Source organism: Triticum dicoccoides, chromosome 2A (assembly GCF_002162155.2).
Source record: "Triticum dicoccoides isolate Atlit2015 ecotype Zavitan chromosome 2A, WEW_v2.0, whole genome shotgun sequence".
Taxonomy (NCBI): Eukaryota; Viridiplantae; Streptophyta; class Magnoliopsida; order Poales; family Poaceae; genus Triticum; species Triticum dicoccoides.
In genome coordinates this window covers 343,377,298-343,397,766 of record NC_041382.1, presented here as the reverse complement: position 1 = coordinate 343,397,766, position 20,469 = coordinate 343,377,298, and positions in this window count along the sequence as shown.

Sequence of the window (20,469 nt, the reverse complement as noted above, 5' to 3'; positions counted from 1 at the left end):
TGATGATTACATCGAGTGGAATTCACCGGGGGTGATTCCTTGGGTTTCCCCCTTTGTGTTAGACACAAAGTTACTATGGTTACTATGTCTTTACACTGAACCATGTTACTAAAGACGGGTCGGCCCTGAGGGGTACCCGCGCGAGCTTAATAGCGAGTGATGTGGAGTTGGGTTGACTTGGAAGGTGCCCGCTAGATACTTACGAGGCGTGGCCGTGCATTCTTAGCCCTTGCTGCAAGTACTCTAGACGAGGCGACGGGGTCACATCGATCATGAGTCTCTGCTTGTTACCGCGTGCTCCTAATTCACTACGGTGTGGATATTTGATCCGAGGGGCCTCTGGCCTAATAGCACTAACCATCACGTGGGCATTGTATGGGCATTTTGCATCGTATGCATCAGCTGAAGCTTAATAGACGTCAGCGATTGAGCAGCGCGCGCCGGGTTGGACTGCGTAAGCTCCTGCCTTGTTGAAGGAGGTAGCTAGGTCTGCTCACCGGCCGCCCATGCAACATGCAGGAGTTCCCGGGGAGATGGCCCATGACCCCTGGGGCATAGACTTAGTCTGGCGTGTTGACCTCTCTATTAAGCCTAGGTCGGGTTGTGGCGTATTGTTTGGCCGAGGCCGGGCATGACCCAGGAAAGTGTGTCCGGCCGAAGTTAATCGAGCGTGGTGGGTAAGTTGGTGCACCCCTGCAGGGAAGAAAACACCTATCGATAGCCCGTCCTACGGTAACGGACACTTGGAGTTGTATCCCGATCGATACAACTAGAACTGGATACTTGTGATGAGAAATGGATTGTGAAGGTAACTGGATAGTATGGCTCTGGGACTGCTTTCTCGTAGGGAGTCGAGAAAGGATCTCTGGCCGAGGTTGATAACACTACTACTTTACATTATGTTGATCTGTACTCTTCTATATGCAGCAAGATGCTTGAAGGTGCTTGAAGATGCTAGTCTTTGCTAGGCTAGGCTTTCCCCTTCTTTCTGGCATTCTGCAGTTTAGTCCAAAGATACTGCCCATTTCCTTTGATAGAGATGCATACTTAGTTTAGATCTGATGTAAGTCTTGCGAGTACCTTGGATGAGTACTCACGGTTGCTTTGCTACCTCTTTTCCCCCATACCCGACTGTTGCGACCAGGTGACAGATCCCAGGAGCCAGACGAAACCATTGAAGACTACTGCTACCCCGAGGGTGCCTACTACTACTTGACAGCCGCTGACGACTTGGAGTAGTTAGGAGGCTCCCAGGCAGGAGGCCTTGCCTTTTCGATCGTTGTTGTTTTTGTGCTAGCCTTCTTAAGGCAAACTTGTTTAACTCATGCCTATACTCAGATATTGTTGTTTCCGCTGACTCTTGTGTTTCTCGAGCTTATGTATTCGAGCCCTCGAGGCCCCTAGATTGTAATATAAAGCTTGTACTATTTTAAATTTGTGTCTAGAGTTGTGTTGTGATATCATCCCGTGAGTCCTTAATCTTGATTGTACACATTTGCGTGTATGGTTAGTGTACGGTCAAATCGGGGGCATCACATTATGCCTTTGTGGCAGGCTTAGCACTGTACGAGCAAGTACAATAGTGGGCTATAAGCCCGCTTACATGGCATTCTTGCATATGTGGAGGAAAGAGGCAAGGAAAAAGTGGAGGAGTGGGCTTTCATGCAAGAGTCAGCTTCTACATGGTGTAGCATTGGGAGAGGCACCTGTATACCATGGAGGTGGTCGGGAATTGGGAGACTCACGCTGGTCGTAAAGCCGCTGTTAAAATGATAAAATGACAAGTCAAATCATGGGGCCCCACTTGTCCAGCAGTAACTCGCTGTCAAATCACACAACCCTATGTTTGCAGCAGCCTACTCCCTCATCTTCTCGAGTCACTGTCGAACTGACTAGGCGGAACTCCCCCGCCTACCGCGCCGGAAAAGCCCCGCCCTCGACTTTTAAATACTATTGTATACTAATATTGTATCCATGGATTGCACCATGCAGCAAAGCCTCAAGAAAACGGCGGTACACATGTCCAGAGGACACAACACGCCTGTCGCGTTCCCGTGGCACCCCGGACAGTCGGTCGGTCTGGCACGCTGCTCTACGAATGGAACGCACGTCATATTGCGTTTGCACACACATGTGGGACCGCAATCGAGAATCGACCATAGGCACACTCCCTAGCCCCGCATGTCGGGTGAGTTAATAGAAGAGAGAGACGAGCGATAGTACTAGAGAAGTGTTGCATAGACGTTGGTGCCTGGACGATCCTTGCATGACAAGGAAGATCAGTTCATCCATGCATGTGACCAAACTCCAACAGACACGCCTGGATTGGCTATGATCTACATATCGTGCAGGCTATGTTGTACAGGGCTGTAGTTCTGATGAGAAATCGTAAAAAAGGTTTCTTGTCATCTCGCAATATTAGGTGTCATGTGCTTCGGATCACTGCGAAGGTTAAACAATGACAACTGAGTTCCTCCAAGGCGCTGGTCATTGGGGCACATGCATGAAGACTACTCGGCTGCCATCTAAGTCAAGCCAGCTATGTTAATTAGGACATCTAACGACGAACCCCTTTTCTACGAGTTTATCTTTAATTTGAGCTTTGATCCTCGTCTAGTTTATCCGTCGGGATTCATGTTGTCTCCTTTGGGCAGTGATGTTATGGTTTCTTGTCATGTGGCATTTTTTCGTGTTATATGTTATAATCTGGTGCTTCAGATCAAAATGACGACAACTAAGCCTCCGGGGCACGTGCATGAAGACTTCTCGACAGTCATTGATGAGGTCAAGCTGGCTCTAGTAGACAAAAGAAAACTTGTACTCCACAATATAGGCAGGAGCCTCCGCGCTTGCTTGCTAGTGTTCCTCTCGTCACACTGTGTCGTCCTCTCCAGATCTAAACACGACAGCGGTGGCCACACTCTCTCTCTGCTCACCGCTGGTCACAGATCCAGTCGGATCCTCTCCGCCGGGGAAGTTGAGAAGGTGCAACATTCACGCGGTCGTCTTATGCGATGACTCTTACCCACTGCTGGCGCATCTCGATCAGCGTGCCTTGCCGTTCTCTCCCAAGTAGCACTGGCTAGGGAGGGCCTCCGACCCCTTCTTCTTCGTTGTCATAGTGTGGGTAGATCTGGCCTCCCGCCGCCCACCTAGCGACATTTGGGCGACCCTCAAGTATAACTTCCTTCGAAACCGGCCTTGCTCTACTTCCCGAGATCCTGATGTCACTGTATTTGTATCTTTTACTATTTCCCAGGCCCCCTCATAGATATGATCGATCGACTGTTCGAAAGCCACCTAAATTTTGACTGTTAAGAGGTAAAAGTAGTTCATGCACTTGAATGTAGTACTACTTGGTTCAAACAAGGAAGAAAGGGGGTGGGGTGGTGGAAGATCAGTTACCTGAATCTAGGACTTGGTCAAAAGAGAAAATAATGGGGGCGAAAAGTATCAGAGACTGGCTATCCAACTGGTCTCTTTGTCTAATAGGGAAATAAAGGGAAACACAATACAAACTCAATATAAACCCGATCTATTGGTTGAAAAAGGAAAGAAAGTGGGGACTGGGGGACAAGTCAATAGAGTAAGTCCAGCACTAGCTTTGCTAGCCTCACACAATATAAGGTGGCTATACCAAACAAAAATGGGACCAACCCAGATATCCTTTTCTGATGTTTGTTGCCCCGATCCACTCTTATGTAATGCTACTGGTAAAATGTAGCAGTCGCGCTATTAAAAGTATGGACACGTTAAACCAATGTTGTTTTGAATGTAGTGCCTCCAGTAATATGAATCAATGGGACTTTTTTCATGTCCTGCTAAATTTCCCATTAAGATAAGTTGCTTCTTTTCATTAGAAATGCAAATGTCCTGGTCCGCCTACTCTCCCGTGCCCAAATAGCGACTATGTAGCAGCTGTTAATGTAATGCTGCTGGTAAAATGAAACAATGGCACCATTAATGTAATGTATTATTTAACGGTTGTCATAGTTAATCCTAATGCCCACACTAATATCTAGCAATACTGCTGCTTTAGAAATTGCTACTGTCCTTGCAGGATTGCCATTCAGATAAGGACCATGCTTCTTTTCATTTGATGTATGTTTCATCACTTGTTTATCACCCTCCTTTCCACCTTTTTCGTGCAAACAGAGACATACATTTCACACTTGATCTTAGTTGAACCGCACAAATGATATCCAAATTATAGTTGAACATTCCAGGAGCTTCACAGCCAACCTTGACGTTGCTCCATTTTATTGCAACTAATGAAGAAGAAGCTCTGTGGGTTTCGTTTTCTGATGCAAATGGAACCGGGGCTGAAGCCCTTTTCTTAAAAAAATGAAGAAGTTGCTAGTTAATGGGACATTGCTTCATTTTAGGTGAACTACATCAAAGGGTCCCATGAATTGAATCATCCATGTTGGGGACTGGTGTCATCCCTTCTACGATAGAATTGACTGCAGATATGGTTCCCATCACGAGGTATGTGGATTTTTGGTTTGACCGTTTGGCAAAGATCCTGCATGTTGAGTCTGCTCTTGTGCTACTGTTTTGGCATTGCCATGCTAAAGCAGTAATGTTATTATTTTGCACCTTAATCTTGTGGCACTATTAATTTGAGGCAATGTTTTGGCACCACTAGTGCCACTGATTTTTTAATATCGAAAGAGGGGGTTTCCTCTGATTTCATTAAAGAAACCATAGCATAGACAACCATTATCCGACAAGATCTCAGTGCAAACGGGCAGTTATGCAACTACTACTAGACCGGACTGAGTACTAGCAGGAAACAAGTCCCCCACATAAGCTAGGCAGGTAGGGGGACGTAGCACCATCTCGACCAAGTTTGGATTACAACCTAAATGCTACCACAGAAACATCAGGGGGAAGATATAGCTAGCTTCAGCATCCCAGTCTAAGCACCCCTGGCCTCCATCCTTGCGACGCACAGTACACCTCGTTTGCCACCTGCTCGACCCTAGTGCCACTAATAAAATGAAGTAATAATACAGTTAAAATAGAGCGAGTGTCCTCTCTATCATTTCATTTCCAATGTAGATAAAGAAAGTGCTTCTCTTTGTTAGTATATGTTTCATCAACTAGTCCCATTGTTAATGTTTAAGCGTTTTTGCAAACTCGGGTGCTTAATTTTAGTTGATCTGCACAAAAAGAGAGATTCGAATGTCTCAAGGCCCCTCCTTGTACTACCGTTGTACTGATGTTCATCACTAGCAGAAGGTGTATCAGGGAGACTTGGGTTGATTTCCAGTATGAGGCATAGCGTATGAGGCGTCATAGGGCCCATCTCGCCTCCCATCATGGCATACTATGATACTATTGCAATATTTTATTCTATTTATTAGTGTATGTTTCATCAACTAGTGCCACTATAATGTAATCACACTTTTTCATTATCTATGCAAACATGGTTATTCATCTGCATTTTGGTGGAACTGCACAAATGTACGGATGGAACCGACATATATGTAGAGTGTGAGGTGCCAAGTAAAAATTACCGACTCCAACCCTGCTCCATCTAAGCATTGGCATCTACCACCACCAGTGGGATGTGTGGCGCTCACTGTGGACGGATCTTTCTCGACAGCAAATCCTCTAACCAAATACTGGTAGCTTAGACTTCAAAAAAAATACTAATAGCTTATATTGGCATTTTTCTAGGGAGTAGTCTTTTCTGAAAGAAGCACCAATCTATTTTTCTTTATTTGTACACAGTGTCACAACTTTGACCCAAAGGTCCAGAGCTATTTTAGGGTGATTGGCGTAGTACTCGATGACTGATTGTAAGCATGATTTTTATTAGCTGTCACACTGATTGTAAGCATGAGCAGATGGAAGATTAGGTTACTGAGAAGCTTACCTTAAACCCTACCGATGCCGTTGAAATGAGGTGAGTGTCGAGGGAACCGTGGAGAGCGGTGGGGAAGCGACGTCGCGCCATCCGTCCTCCTCTTGTGGTGGTTCAATGAATACTGATGTGGCTCCGGCTAGCTGTGCACCCTCACGACGGCACACCCTACTCGATCGATTCGTTATCCTCTGGGTGCTCGACCTTCGACCGGTAAGCCCACCACCTCTGCCTGACTTTCGCCTCGGGCGAATCTGTCTTCTCTATCGCCTAGATGAGATACTCGATGAACTCGAAGGACTGCGGCGTGACTGCCGCCGAGGAATACATTGCCGCCCTCATCACCGCCGTCTCACTCTTTCTCATACATTGCCACATGGCCCTCACCGTCCTCGAAATCTCCCACTCATTGTAAAACCAAGCAAGGATCTCCTTCAACCTGGCTAACTTTGCCTAGTCGCTGCTGGTGATCTGCCTGATTTGCTGCTGCATCCTCTCCATAGATGTCCTGCTGAGTGGTCTTGTGCTAGCTTTGGAAGATGGGAGGAGAGATGGTGGTCTTGCAATAGAGAACAGGGAGAGGCGAGACGGTGGTTTTGGAATGGAGATGACAGAGAGGAGAGGGGGTGGTTTTGCAAGGGAGAAGAGGGAGAGGCGAGACGGTGGTTTTGGAATGGAGATGATGGATAGGAGAGGTTTCCCTACCTTTCGGTCACTGACAGGTGGGCCCCGCGCTTGGTGGGACCCATGTGTCAGCGTCTCAATGGCAGGATGGGCTACGTCCGGGGATCCTTGTCCGATGAGAGAGGAGGTGGTTTTGCAATGGAGAAGAGGGAGAGGCGAGGCAGTGGTTTTGGAATGGAGATGATGGAGAGGAGAGGAGGTGGTTTTGGCAATGGAGAAGAGGGAGAGGAGCATGCAGCAGCGATTTAGGATTGGACGAGAGGGCCGGCACGCTGTGACTGGATCAAAATCAAAATCAATTTACCCTTCAATTAAGAAAGCAACCCCACATTAACTAGTCTCCCTTTTATTCTGGGTCATAATTGACCATGATTTTCACAAATAAAATATATGTTATACATTGCAAAAATAATATAATTTGAATGTACATTCACATATGAACCAAACACTTCAATTTTTGGTGACATGCATTCACATTTTGCTTGTCAAATACAATACGTGGTCAAACTTTGACCCAAAATATGCAAAACAAAACAAAAATACTTCCAAGACCAGCGCCACTCCTCTCCTCTTAAACCACCGTCGCTCCTCTTCTATTCTAATCTAAATCCAGCGCCGCTCCTCTCCTCTTCCATTTCAAAACCATTGCCCCTCCTCTCTTGTTCCAATCCAAAACCAGTGTCACTCCTCTCCTGTTCTAATCCAAATCAGCGCTGCTCCTCTCCTCTTCCATTCAAAAACCACCGTCGGCGAGTGAAGGTGTTGTGGAGAAGTAGATCGATGGAGGAGTACAACCGATACGTGAGGACCGCAGACGGCGACCCTGTGAAGCTAGCTAGGATGTTGGAGATACAGTCTTGGTTTGACAACAAGGACCAACTAGTGGCGACGGCGACATCCGTGGCCAAATATCTGCAACAGAGCGAAAAGGCGGCGATACTCCCAAAGGGAGTCGCGCAGGAGTACATAGAGCTGCTCCTCTGGGCTATGGAGCAAATAGATTTACCGAATCTGACCGTGAGGGAGCGATGGTGGGAGTATCGATCATAGATGGAACATCCACCAGAGATTGAAGGATCGATCATCTGCAGGGTGTTGTTTGTGAGGGTGTCATGTCAAAGCAAGCCGGTGGAGTCTTCTTCGACCGAACCCAACTTCAAGAGGAGAAAAGCAGTTGGCCTGATGACGCTTCCCCGCCATCCTCTCCCTCTCCATCCACATCGTCTCACAGGGTGACTGTCTATCAGCGAGGAATAGGAGGGGACTGCCCCCCCCAACCCAATAGTCGGGCAGGTTGTGAATTGTTAGGAGGAGCTTAGGGTTGTCAGTATTTGCAGGTTGTGAATTGTGTTTTGTGTTGTGTATTTTGAGAGTACTTTTAGATATGATTGTCTTTTGAATTTCAGATGTGCAGTATTGAGCGTATGATGTATTTTATGAATTCTAGTGATCTATTTTTAGCACTTCAAAATGTAGTTTTATAGGAGTGTAAAAGTGCAGACAATGTGATTCTCATAGAAGAAACTGCAAGTTTCAGTTTTAGATAAGAAACTACAAGTTCAGTTTCAGATTAGAAACTGCAACTTTCAGAGGCAGAGCATTTATATTAACACGGCCTTTTCAAACAGGGTTAACAGCATGTTGGAAGTTTTATTCATGGTCGAAAATGGAACTACCAGCCAGTTAACATCATGCTGATCAACATTCATGCATAGCACATCTTCATATGATGCACAGTCAAAAAGGTATGCTATTTTCAAAATGCCCACACAATGTTGAGTGTGCGAAAAACAGAGAAAACGAGGCATGAAGTTTTGACACGTGTTGGACGTGGTGTGCGTAGATGACAATGGGGACCCACATGTCAATAATGGCAGAGGCAAAAAAATTGGAAATATTTTCCCTGCATCAGGTGGAATCGAACCCGGGCAAAACTGCTGTCGGGTAGTGTAACTTGGCCACTGGGCTAGTTCAGTACTTCCGTTACAAATAAGGCACTACCTCAGGTGGTCCGACTTCCTCCTGGGCCTTTGTGCGCTCACCGCGACACCGCTGTCATCCGTTGTGAACATGCTGAACAAACGAGAGGAATCTGGAGAGGACTATACATGGAGAAGTGGACAGTCGGGACCCACTAGTTCTATGGCCGTACGCAAGCAAGTGCCTCATAGAAAAAATACTTCCTCCTAATGCTATACTGACATTGGGGCCCATGGGTTTGTCAACATAATTACATTTTTAGGTGCTTCAACGTAGTTACTATAGGAGATAAATTCACAATGAAGTCGGGGAGCTGGCAGGTACCATTTATTATCAGTGGGGCAACAAGTATCAGCTGGGTTTTGGGCTTAGTCAACAATTCGAAGCCAACGCAAGTCAACGCAATAATTCGAAGCGAACGCAAGTCGTTGTCAACTTAGTCAACAAATGATTCTGACATCGTTAGCCATTGGATTTACATCCAACGACTGGCATCCATCTTCAATTTCTCGTCTTCTTCCTCCAGCGCCGCCGGGACCACCTCCTCCCACCTCCTGCTGCTAGTAGCTCTGCTTAGCACGCTTAGCTATGAAGCGCTACCCCACCGTTGGCAAGGCCATCCCTCCACCCCTCCACACCTCCTGTTCTTCTCCACCGACTACCGAACCACACCGCACCAGAACCAGTTAACCCTCGTACACCTCTCTGTCTGCGACTGCTCTCCCGTGTCTTCCCATCTCCGGCTTGTTGCTGTACGGGGCCTCGCCGTCGTCCACCACCTTGGATGCGCTCGGCACGGAGTGGTCAATGTGGTCAACAAACGACATCCATCGGAATTAGACTGTGCGTGGAGAGGTTGACAGCTGGGTTCTTGGCCGCACGCAAGGAAACGCCTCCTTATTATGCACAAAATAATGATTCCTCCACCTGAATAGTTGGGACCCACTGGAAGGGACTCTGTATTTTGCGAAAAAACATTCCTCCCGCTGACAGGTCGGACCCACCAGCTATATCTTTGCACGCAAGGAAGTGCCTCCTTATTACGCACAAAAAAATGAATACCCCTGCTAGCTGGGACCCACCATAGTGGGAGGCTGACTTGTGGGCCTACTAAGTTGATGGGGACGCAGGGCTTTGTCAACTTAGTCAATATGAACGATTCTAGCTCCAGTGACCTTACGATGTCCATCCAACGGCCCTAGTGCTTCTTGAACCTCTGGTCTTCTTGCTCCAGCCGCCCAAACTAGCGTCGGTCCATGTGCTCCTGCCTCCTGTGGCCGTCTGTGATGCCGCGGAGGCCTCAGCTCCCCCTACTACTCCCACCAATGGCTTGGCCATCCCTCTACTCACCCACACCGCCTGTTATTCTGCAGCGACGGCAGCCTCACACCGCAGCCAAACTAGTGAACCCTCGTACTCCTCTCCGTGTGGGCAACCACTACCGCGTCTTCCCTGGCCAGCGTCGTCCCCTTCCTAGGCCTCGCCGTCGTCCACCGCCCTGGTGCTCTCGGCCTGGCATGGTCAACATGCTCAAGGAACGACTTCCATCACAAGAGTACTGTACATGGAGAGGCTGACAGCTGGGTCCACGGCCGCAGCAAGGAAGTGCCTCCTTATTACGCGGAAAATAATGATTCCTCCACCTGACAGCAGGGACCCACCGGATGGGCCACCGTATTCCACAAAAAATGTTTCCCCTCTGACTGCTGGGACGCACCAGCTACATCTTCGCACGCAAGGAAGTGCCTGACAGTCGGGACCCACCTGGTCGAAGCGTACGTTGCGTTGTCATTCTGGTCGCGAATGTGTACGTACATACTAGTCGATGTAGAGGCGCACACGTGTCATAGTAGAGGCATGCACATAGCATGTACACATACGTACAGCAGCCAGGGTGCAAAAAAGAAAATACAGCCACGTACGTACATACGGGCGGGGTCTCGAATTCCTACTCGCGCAAACGTACGGCCATGGCTCGTGTACATGGTTGGGTCGGAATGGAGAAGATGCGATGTCGTCGTGTTCATGGGGAGGCAACTAGCTGGGTCGGAACGGAATGCGTCATCGTGTTCATCGGGAGCCAATCGGCTTGGATGGAACAACCGATGGAAACGAGGCCTGGCGTACCGCGGAATGGAGGAAATGGCCTTGTGTTCGACCGGCCACGGTCGAAACGGGATCCTGTTCATCGGGAGGGGTCTGGCGTTCTGCAAAATGGAGGAAACGAACCTCCTATGGTGAAAAAGGGGTCCTGTTGATTGGGAGGGGTGTGGCGTACCGCAAAATAGAGGAAACAGACTTGTGTTGGAGCGCTACGGTCGAAACGGGGGTCTTGTGCATTGGGAGGGGTGTGGTGTACCGCAAAATGGGACTCCACGGGATACTAGTCATTTCCACCGTCGGCCTCCTCCAGCCTCCACGGGCTACTATTGATCCACTGTCAACCTCCACCAGCCTCCACCTACGACTGTTCATCCACAGGCTCATGTTCATCTAGCCTCCACCGGCTACTGTTCAACCAGCCCTCTCCATGGGGTCCTGTTCAAACATCCCTCCATGGGCTACTGTTCTTCCAGCCCTCCACCGGCTACTGTTCAATCAGCCCTTGATACATCCATTTTGCATCATGCTTTTATACCGATATTTATTGCATTATGGGCTACTATTACACATTATGTCACAATACTTATGCCTATTCTCTCTTATTTTACAAGGTTTACATAAAGAGGGAGAATGCCGGGAGCTGGGATTCTAGGCTAGAAAAGGAGCAAATATTAGAGACATATTCTACGCAGCTCCAAAAGTCCTGAAACTTCACGGAAGTCATTTTCAGAATATATAAAAAAATACCGAGCGCAAGAAGTTCACCAGGGGGGCCACACCCTGCCCACGAGGGTGGGGGGCGTGCCCTACCCCCTGGGCGCGCCCCCTACCTCGTGGGCCACCTGGTGCCCTCCGATGCCCATCTTCTGCTATATGGAGTCTTTCGATGAGGAAAAAATCATAAGCCTTATTTCCGGACGAGATTCCGCCGCCATGAGGCGGAACCTTGGCGGAACCAATCTAGGGCTCCGGCGGAGCTGTTCTGCAGGGGACACTTCCCTCCGGGAGGGGGAAATCATCGCCATCGTCATCACCAACCCTCCTCTCATCGGGAGAGGGCAATCTCCATCAACATATTCACCAGCACCATCTCCTCTCAAAACCCTAGTTCATCTCTTATATCCAATTCTTGTCTCCAAGTCCGGGATTGGTACCTGTGGGTTGCTAGTAGTGTTGATTACTCCTTGTAGTTGATGCTAGTTGGTTTATTTGGTGGAAGATCATATGTTCATATCCTTTATGCATATTAATACCCATTTGATTATGAACATGAATATGCTTCGTGAGTAGTTACGTTTGTTCCCGAGGACATGGGAGAAGTCTTGCTATTAGTAGTCATGTGAATTTGGTATTCGTTCGATATTTTGATGAGATGTATGTTGTCTCTCCTCTAGTGGTGTTATGTGAATGTCGACTACATGACACTTCACCATTATTTGGGCCTAGAGGAAGGAATTGGGAAGTAATAAGTAGATGATGGGTTGCTAGAGTGACAGAAGCTTAAACCCTAGTTTATGCGTTGCTTTGTAAGGGGTTGATTTGGATCCATATGTTTCATGCTATGGTTAGGTTTACCTTAATACTTTTGTTGTAGTCGTGGATGCTTGCAATAGAGGTTAATCATAAGTGGGATGCTTGTCCAAGTAAGGACAGCACCCAACTACCGGTTGACCCACATATCAAATTATCAAACTACCGAACGCGAATCATATGAACGTGATGAAAACTAGCTTGACGATATCCCCATGTGTCCTTAGGAGCGCTTTTCTCTATATAAGAGTTTGTCCAGGCTTGTCCTTTGCTACAAAAAGGACTGGGCCACCTTGCTGCACTTTATTTACTTTTGTTACTTGTTACTCATTACAAATTATCCTATCACAAAACTATCTGTTACCTATTATTTCAGTGCTTGCAGAGAATACCTTGCTGAAAACCACTTATCATTTCCTTCTGCTCCTCGTTGGGTTCGACACTCTTACTTATTGAAAGGACTATGATAGATCCCCTATACTTGTGGGTCATCAGCCCTCCACTGGGCCCTGTTCATCCAGCCCTCCACGGGGTCCTGTTCGTCCAGCCCTCCACGGAGTCCTGTTTCATCCACCAGCTTGATCGATCGGGGTACTGTTCACGACCTCTACTACCACGGGGTCCTGTTCATCCGACCCACCATCGGGAACGGTTCATCCACCCCCCCAACAATGCTCACTATTCATCAAGGGAAGGAGGCAGTAGTGTTCGATTGGCTTCAATTAGCAGTAGTAGCAAAGGAATCACTCAGGTTCAGTTAACAGCAAGAGATCGATTGATCGCTCGGGTTCAGTAACGTGTAGCCTGCAGTGCAATGGCTCAGGTTCAGTTAGGTGAATGCCTCACTCGGGTTCAGTAATGCGTAGCATGCAGTGCAATGGCTCAGGTTCAGTTAGGCGAATGCCTCACTCAGGTTCAGTTAGAGCCCAACGCCTCGCACCCACGCGTGTATGTGTACAAGAGAAACGCACATTGCTCGGCCCCTGACCACCCACCATAACCAGGAACTCCCCGATATTTTCCTTGCCCTCGCTTCTACCATGGTTTTTTCCGTCATGGACGGCCCAAAGAATGTCATGCAGTTGTGTCTCCAGCCCGCCTAGGACGAAAAGCCCATTTTCTGTCATGATTTTTTGTCATAGGAGTAGGACCCCACCACATCTATGATGATACCGGGTTTTGTCACAATTATCGTCATAGAAGTGTCATCAGTCTGACAGGAAAAAATCATTTGACCCAAAATGTCACGGATGTGTATTTTTTTTGTAGTGATTGTTGCTATACTTGGCGGCAACCAACCAGGTGGTCAGTGCAGCCTTGGTAGCGCAGCGAGAGGTGGGTGAGACCGAAACTGAACAGAGAACAGCGGATTCAGAGAAGGATCAGGACAACAGTGAGCACGACAACGAAAACAATCCCAGGGACATGGCATGGAAGAAAATGGTGCAGCGCCCATTGCACTTCGTCAGCTCCTTCCTACAGGGGGCTAGATTGAGGTACTCTGGTGTGCAAAAGTTGATCTTTGTTCTCATTATGGCCTCAAGGAAACTACACCACTACTTCCAAGCCCATGAGATCACGGTTGTTACTCATTTTCCGTTACAAAGGATACTCCGAAACCCTGAGGCAACTGGCAAAATAGTGGAATGGGCATTGGAGTTGTCCAGCTTTGGTTTGAAGTTTGAGAGCACTTCAACTATTTAGAGCAGGGCATTGGCAGAGTTTATTGCAGAATGGACGCCAACCCCTAATGAGGAAAGGATAGAGACAGCCATCCCTGGCAAGGAATCACCCCAAGAATGGATCATGTATTTTAATGGTGCTTTTTCCCTACAAGGTGCGGGGGCTGGCACGCTTCTTGTTACCCCCTCCGGGGAGCACTTGAAGTACGTCGTCCAGATGCACTTTGCCCGGGAATAAGCCACCAACAATACAACAGAGTATGAAGGGCTCCTTGCCAGGCTTAGGATTGCAGCGGAATTGGGAATTAAGAAGTTGATCATTCGAGGAGATTCACAGCTTGTGGTGAGACAAGTCAACAAGGATTACCAAAGCCCATTAATGGAAGCATATGTCGAGGAAGTAAGGAGATTGGAGGAGCACTTTGACGGGTTGCAAACAGAGCACGTACCCCGTGCGGAAAACAGCATAGCTAATCACCTGTCAAAGTGAGTTGCGCAGAACCTTCCTGTGGAACCACGAACTTCTGTTAACCATCTCTCTCAACCCTCCGTATCACCCGCCACAATGGCCCTGAAGAGGAGAATCTTGGACTACGGTAAGCCTCTCCTGGCAGAGCCATCCGCTCCCGACAGATACCCTGCCGGAAACAACTCCTCACAGTCTGCCGGACCGCCCCCTCCATCCGGGCCTATGGACCCCTCGAACGAGGCTAGTGCTCCCGCAGCACAGGAGGTGCCTCTAGTCCTCGTTGTCAAGCCTCAGGCTCCAACTTGGGCAAGGCACATTGTCCACTTCCTCCCAACCGTAGAACTCCTTGGCAACCAAGATGAAGCTGAAAGAGTAGCCTGGAAGGCCAGTATGTATCAGTTTGTCGATGACTGTAACATCCCAAATTTTCAATTTGGAATGTTATACATTAGATCATCGTTGCATATCATATTTTATTTTTGCATTTTGGTTGATCCTAGAAATTCTACGCAACTCAAGGACCCACGGAGAGAGTTGGGGATTTCGTTATTTTCATATTTGAGTTCTCTCAAATTTTGAGAATAGGATCATTTGATTTTATTTATTTTATCATCAATTATTTCTATTACAAAAATATGAGAGAGGGAATAAAATGACGTTCCCAAAATAAAGAAATATTGAGGATTTAATAATAAAATCAAATAAGATTTTATTTCGGAGTTTTTCGGTATTTTATTTGAATTTAGGAAAAAAGTGCATTTTTCAAAATTGCATTTAGGTCCCAAATAAATGCTCACCTTGTGCGGCTTGAGTTTAGAAGACCGTGAAAATTTATTTCGGAATTTTTGGAGTCCGTTTAGTATTTCTTTTTATTTTTCTTTTGAGCATAATTATTTAAAAAAAATGAACCGACCTAACGGGCCGTGTCCGACTAGGACTCTGGCCCGACTAGGCAATATAAGCCGGCCCAGCTCCCCCGGGAGAAAACCCTAGCCAGCCCCGCCACCCACGCCGTCCCGCCCGCGCAGCCGCCCCGTGCCGCCGCCCCGCTGCGCCGCCGCCCTGCGCCGCCGGACGCCGCCGCCACCGCCGAGGTTCGCCGCCGCCTCGACTTCCGTGCCATCGGTTTTTTTAGATTCGGTTTTTTTAAATAGATCGGTTTTTCTGGTTTATTGTAATAGCGAGCGTTCATCCGTTCGTTTGTTCTAGCGAGCGTTCGTCGTTTTTTCTTTTTCTCGGATTAAATCCGCGATTTTTCTTATCGTGATTCCTGATCCGATTTTCTTTTTAGTATAACTTTTCGCTCGTTTATCGGAATCAGGCGATTCAAGCGCCTAGAGTTTCTTCTCGAAACCCTCTATCCGTTTAACCAACTTAAACAAGATTTTGCTACTGTAAAATTTGCCCTAGATCCAGATTTCTAGAACGAAGTTGTTTTCTTTCGCCGTTTGACTTTCGTTGCTTTGTTCGAGTTGATTCTTTTTGCCAACCGGAGTTCTTAAGTTGAACCTTCTGGTTAGATCTCTTATTTGAGTTTTACCTATGCATTAGATGAGTACTTATTGTATGCTTGTTTGTTTGTCCGCGATAGAATACCCGGAGTGCGCCGCCTGTTACTTCGAATCTCTAGGTTTCGCGGATCATCAGCAAGGCAAGTAACACTTTGATCATACCTTCCCTACTACCCAGTTTTATTGCATTAGATCAATCCTCACACATTGCATGGTTAGCATCTAATTAAATTATGGGATGGGAAGTAGTTGAGGTAGAACCTATTACCTGTTTATTATCAAACCTTTGGGAGTTACTTCTACATTTGCTTATTATGCCATGCTATGCTGGTAGACGTGGATTGGGTGAGTGATATCCATGAAAGATGTGAGTTTTGTTAATTAATGGTTTATCAAAGGTGGCAACTTAAACACACATCTGGGTGGATTGAGGCACCTGGGTATTCCAGGACTTGCCTGTTTTCTTTTGGACCGCCACCCAGGCTCAAAGGGATCATGAGACTATTCATACTAGAAACTTCTGTGTGCAGCCACAAGCTGTTATGGGCTGTAGCATAGTTGACTAAGTTGTGCGAACTCTTACAGTGGTAGACTAGCAGCTGTAGGGGATGTAGGTGGTACGGTCTACCCGATCGTAAGGTGCTAGCACTTCTGAAAGACTATGTCTCGGTCATCCGTCTTCTCAAACACCATGTAGTGCGAGAAACCAAACGGAGGCGATCGAGTCTTGTGGGGAAAAGTGCGCAAACCTCTGCAGAGTGTAATAAACTAATCATGGTTAGCCGTGTCCCCGGTTATGGACATCTTGAGTATCTAGTACTTGGATTATCATGTGAATCTCAACATGTTACTCTAAATTAATTTTGTTGGGTTATGTTTAATGATGATGCTTAATTAGGATTGAGAATGCTGTCAACCATTCTCAATGTTTAACAACTACCATGATAGTTAAATAAATTTTATTCCTTTGAAGTAGGGAAAATTGGCTTCACGCAAAACTGTAACCATAGAGCTTTCCACCAGCCAAATATGCATATAGTATAGCTGTTTCATTCCATTACTCTCTGTGTGTTACCTCGCCAGCATATTCCATGTACTGACCCATTTCAGGCTGCAGCGTTAATGTTGCAGACTTTTCAGACGATGATTAAGGAGTTTTAGGTCGTGGTTCTATACTCAGTGATGCCGTTGGAGTTGATGGACTCACTTATCTTCCTAGCCTTCCGCTGTTACCGTTATTAGATGGCCTTAAGCCATATTTATTGTAATAAGTTCTCTTTTGAGACACTCGATGTAATAAGTGTGTGATTGCTACTCTGCTATAAATCCTCCAAGTATTGTGTGGTGTCAGCATTACTGATCCAGGGATGACACTGGAGCACAGAGATCAGACTGTTTGAGGTCTGGTCGCTAAAGAGATGGTGTCAGAGCACACGCTGACTGTAGGACACGACCACTAAGCTAAAAGACCTAGATCACTATTCACTCTCTTCTCTTCTGACCTATCATCTTTTCTACTCTTTAGGATGGCGGATGCAAGGAACAAGTTCACGCAACCGGATGAAGATACACCCTTTGGACATCACTTGAAGGAAGTCACTAGATACCTGAACATAGGAGTACCAAGCTTCACCGGAACGTACAACGCCAATTTACCTGAAGAGGAGCGCTGGATGATTCAAGTTCAAGTTCCAGGAAGGACGTTCATGCCAGTCACTGAACCCATAGAGTTTTCTTTTGATGCACCAACTTGGAGTCTAGGACAGAGCATGGCAGCTCACATCGCCATTGGACGCATTGGAGAAGTCTACCGCAAGGATCTCAAGGATACTATCTACCAGATTTGTGGGCGCCGAGATGAACACTGGGAGATGATCAGCACCAAGAAAGATAGATCAATCGCAGCCTTTATCCAGGAGCTAAACCAGCACCTTCGACGACAGGAGAACCAGATGTGCGCCGACATGATAGATCTGAAGAAGGCTAAGACTAGAATCAAGGAACTGGAGGAAGAACTCAAGGCTACACATGAAGATTATGAAGAAGAAATTGAAGTATTGGTGGAGAAGAATGACGACCTGATCAAGAAGATTGGAATATTTATGGGAGGCCCTACACCAGTAGATGAAGATGAAGAACCCAAGGAGATTAGCCCAGAATACTACATCATCATCGACGACACCGATTCGGAACCATATAGTAGCGACAATGACTATGTTGATGAAGCTGGAGAAGATATCATGGAGTCTGCAACCGAAGAATATTTCTAGTAGACCACCTCATCAGTAGTAGTAGTCCACCATGTAAATATAGTAGTCCGAGCACTTTTGCGATAGATAGATCGATTGTATGCCCTTGTTTGATTGAATGAAGTGAATTGTTTGATTTTGCCTCATGTGCATATGGGTAGTGTTTTCTCTTTAGACCCCCTCTATTCTTACATCTCATCTTTTCTAAACCCTTAGATGCCTCCGAGACGTGACCCCGGATTTGCCTTTCCACTGGAGCTCACCCAGTTGATCCAGGAGCAGAACACATTGATGCAGTTGCTAGTCCAGAATCAGAATCAAGGGAACAACAACAACAACCCACCACCACCACCACCTATTGATCACTTAGCCCATTTTCTTAAGCTAAATCCGCCGGTGTTTTCTAGTAGCACCGAGCCGATAGTAGCAGATGATTGGCTCCGCAAGACCTCTAGGGAGTTGACCACAGCAGGATGCACAGATGCGGAGAAGGTGAAGTTTGCCACACATCAGTTCGAAGGACCCGCAACATCATGGTGGGAGAATTTCACAGCCACTTTCCCAGTCGACACTGTCACATGGGACCAGTTTCAGCAAGCTTTTTGTACTGCACATGTTTCAGCAGGAGCTATGGCCATGAAGAAGCGTGAGTTTCGCAACTTACGCCAAGGAGGACGGACAGTTGGCCAGTATGTGGAGGAATTTAGTAAGTTAGCACGTTATGCCCCAGATGACGTCGCTATGGATGCAGCTAAGCAGGAGAAGTTTCTGGAAGGACTGAATGATGAGTTGAGCATGCAGTTGATGGTAGCAACCTTCAACAACTACCAGGAGTTGGTAGATCGTGCTCTTATGATTGAAGGGAAGCAGCAGCAAATTGAGAATTGCAAGAGGAAGTATGGACAAGGGAAGTACAATTCTGGAGCTCAGTAGAAGCCATGTTTTACCCCTAGACCGGGAGGACATTTTCGGCATACCCATGGAGGAGGTAGCTCGCACAATCACAATGGCACTAAGAATGGTAATGGGAATGGAGGAAGCAACGGCCAGAACCGCACCAACCCATCAACCCCAGCCAAGAAGGACCTGAGCCAAGTCACTTGCTTTAAGTGTTCGAAGACCGGACATTATGCCAATGAATGTCCTGAAGGCCAAAATGGCAATGGAAGTTCTGGGAAGAAGCCAAACCCTTTCAATAGGGGACAAGTGAACCACGTTAGTGTGGAGGAGGTTGAAGCTCAGCTCGATGCAGTAATAGGTAAGTTTTTGGTTAAGTCATTTACTGCACTCGTTCTTTTTGATACTGGTGCATCGCATTCATACATCTCAAGGGGATTTGTGGATAAGTATAACCTATCAACCCAAGCCCTTAGGTCACCCATGTTAGTAACCTCGCCTGGAGCAGAGTATGTGGCTAGTCTATGGTGTGATCGGTTACCATTAAGGATTGGTAACTATGTTTTTCCCTCAGACCTAATAGTATTGGAATCGCAAGGATTGGATGTGATATTAGGCATGGATTGGTTATCAAAGTATGAAGGGAATATTGAATGCGCTAGTAAGTCAATTTTGCTTACCACCCCAGAAGGGAGAAGGATCAAGTATGTATCCCGACATGTGCCGAAGAGGACTCAAGTAAATTGCTTAACAGGAGTTGTGCAGGAGGAAGTACTAGTGGTAAGGGATTTCCCTGAAGTATTTCCAGAGGAGTTGCTACGCATGCCACCGGATAGAGATATTGAGTTTTTGATTGAGCTATTGCCAGTCACGGGGCCAATATCAAAGAGACCATATAGGATGCCAGCAAAGGATTTGGTGGAAATTAAGAAGCAGATTAAGGAGTTACTGGATAAGGGATATATTCGCCCAAGTTCTTCGCCTTGGGGATCGCCAGTACTTCTAGTGGAGAAGAAGGATGGATCATTAAGGATTGTTGTAGATTATCGGGGATTAAATGAAGTAACGATCAAGAACAAGTACCCACTACCAATGATCAATGATCTGTTTGATCGATTGCAAGGAGCTAAGGTATTTTCCAAGATTGATCTGCGATCAGGATACCACCAGTTGAAGATTCGACAACAGGATATTCCGAAGACAACTTTTACCACCAGGTATGGGCTGTACGAGTATATCTTTATGTCATTTGGTCTGACTAACGCACCTGCCTATTTTATGAACATGATGAACAAAGTGTTTATGGAGTTTCTGGATAAGTTCGTCGTAGTGTTCATTGATGATATCCTGGTTTATTCGAAGAATGAGGAGGAGCATAAGGAGCATTTGCGTTTGGTACTTGGAAAGCTCAGAGAACATCAATTATATGCCATGTTCAGCAAATGTGAGTTTTGGTTGAAAGAAGTAGGATTCCTCGGACACGTTATATCTG